Source organism: Heptranchias perlo, unplaced genomic scaffold, assembly GCF_035084215.1.
Source record: "Heptranchias perlo isolate sHepPer1 unplaced genomic scaffold, sHepPer1.hap1 HAP1_SCAFFOLD_56, whole genome shotgun sequence".
NCBI classification, from domain to species: domain Eukaryota; kingdom Metazoa; phylum Chordata; class Chondrichthyes; order Hexanchiformes; family Hexanchidae; genus Heptranchias; species Heptranchias perlo.
Genome location: NW_027139581.1, coordinates 4067925 through 4070123, shown reverse-complemented (window position 1 = coordinate 4070123; position 2199 = coordinate 4067925). Strand labels below are relative to the sequence as shown.

Below are 2199 nucleotides of genomic sequence, written 5' to 3'. Positions count from 1 at the left end.
CTTTCCGATGCCTGACTCTCTCTGTCCCTCAACACTACACGAACGGGTGTCCGAATAACAGGCGAGGAGACTCACCACGATACAAACGAGGAGCTGGTGTCGTCTGGTGATGAACACACTCCACAGGTGGCGTTGGACATTCTTCGAATTTCAGTGAATCTGTTTTCAGCATTTATTTGATGACAAAGAAAAGCGTAGTAGAAGTGACACTCAAGTACATTACACATAAGACGCACGTCTGGAGGGACCAGGATGGCCGATTGGTTAAGGCGTTGGATTTAAAATCCAATGGGTTTATACCCGCGTGGGTTCAAACACCACTCCTGGTAGCTGTTTTTCCCGTGACATTTTTTTTGCCGCTCATTGACTCTCCTTCCATTTGCATCACAGAATCATGGAAAGGTTGCAGCCCGGAAGGAGGCCTTGCGGCACATCGAGTCTCTCAGGATCAGTCTTTGCCTCTCTCTCCCTCTGTCTCTCCCTCTCTCCCTCCCTCTGCCTCTCTCTCCGTCTCAACCTCTGTCTCTCTCTCTCTCTCTCTCTGTCTGTTTGTCTCTCCCCCTCCCTCTCTCTAATACCCGCAGAGCTGAGAATCTCAGGGTCAAAGAAGGAAACAGATCGGAACACATTTGTGCTCTGCAACAGACGGGCCCCAAGAATTCAGTCCCCAAACAGTCTCCGCTCAATAATATTCTGAAAGTGACAATCACCTGTTTCATTCTTTTTCTGTTCTATTTTTCTCTCTCGTTTTTGAAGAAGAAGCGAGGCAAAGAAGTAAAATTTGTAGTTGACGTCTTAAAAATGCTTCCTCCCCGTCGGGGAATTAAATCCCTGGCTGAGGGGGGATATCTCACCACGATGGAGAATATCCAATTGGAAATGATTTTTCCGAAGCCTTTTCAATCGCCCCACGTCCCCGTGTCTCGCCATCTCAGGGAGGAGGTCAAACTCGCCGGAAAAACTTTGACCATTTAACGATTCTAGCGGAGCCGTTTTCCTGGGAGTCGGTTTTGAAACAGGACACAGGCTCAATTTTCTCCAATCTGTTTCCTTCTTTGACCCTGTGATTCTCAAATCTGCGGGTATTGGACAGATGGAGGGAGAGAGACTGACACAGACTCAGACAGACCGAGAGAGTCTCTTTCTGTCCCAGTGTCTCTCTCTCTTTCTGAGTGTCTCTCTTTATCACTCTTTTCCTCGCACCCTACTTCACTTTATTCTGGATCTTAACTAACAGAGAGATGGAAATGTGAACAGTGAGTCGTCTTTCAACAGTGGCCCGTGGAAAGTTCAACAAACTGTTGTCAAATAGGTCATTTCATGAAAAATTGAAGCCGTCACGGACGGGGATCGCACGGACAGACACATCACACACTCACACATAGAGGTGTCCGTGGTTGTGTGTGTGTGTGTGTGTGTGTCATGTGTCAGAGCGTGTGTGTCACTTCTTCAACGCTTCTCAGAGTTTCTCTCTGTCACACTTTCCCCGCTCCACACATCATTTCATCCTGGACTTTGACTGACAATGAAAATGAAGCAGTGAGACTCAAGTATATTACACACCAAACCAAAACGCAAAAAGACCAGGATGGCCGAGTGGTTAAGGCGTTGGACTTAAGATCCAATGGGTTTATACCCGCGTGGGTTCGAACCCCACTCCTGGTAGTTGTTGCATTTTGATACTGCTCATTTTCACTCTTCCATTTGAATGAGAGAAACATGGAAAGGTGACAGCACGGAAGGAGGCGATTCGGCCATTCGGTCCGTGCCGGCTCCATGCAAGAGCATTCCAGTTATTCCCACTCCCCCGTCCTATCCCTGTAGCCCTCCAATCTTTATCCTTTCAAGTACTTATCCAGTTCCCTTTTGAAAGCCATGATTGAATCTGCCTCCACCACCCCCTCGGGCAGTGCACTCCAGATCACAACCACTCTGTGCAAAAAAGTTTTTCCTCGTGTCACCTTTGGTTATTTTGCCAATCACCTTAAATCTATGTCCTCAGATTCTTGACCCTTCGCCAATGGGAACACTTTCTCTCTATCGACTCTGACTGGACCCTTCATTATTTTGAATTCCTCTATCGAATCTCCTCTCAACCGTCTCTGTTCCAAGGAGAGCAATCCCAGCTCCCCCAGTCTATCCACATAACTAAAGTCCCTGATCCCTGGAATCATTCCAATAAATCTCTTCTGCACCCTC

The 2199-nt window shown here is 47.4% G+C and overlaps 2 non-coding genes across 2 annotated transcripts; both read left to right on the top strand.

Moving 5' to 3' along the window:
* Nucleotides 1-246: 246 nt before the first annotated feature.
* Nucleotides 247-329, top strand: trnal-uaa (transfer RNA leucine (anticodon UAA)). Its single transcript has one exon. It is a non-coding gene; the product is annotated as a tRNA-Leu (tRNA).
* A 1253-nt stretch (nucleotides 330-1582) lies between these two features.
* Nucleotides 1583-1665, top strand: trnal-uaa (transfer RNA leucine (anticodon UAA)). Its single transcript has one exon. It is a non-coding gene; the product is annotated as a tRNA-Leu (tRNA).
* The last annotated feature ends 534 nt before the right edge of the window (nucleotides 1666-2199 follow it).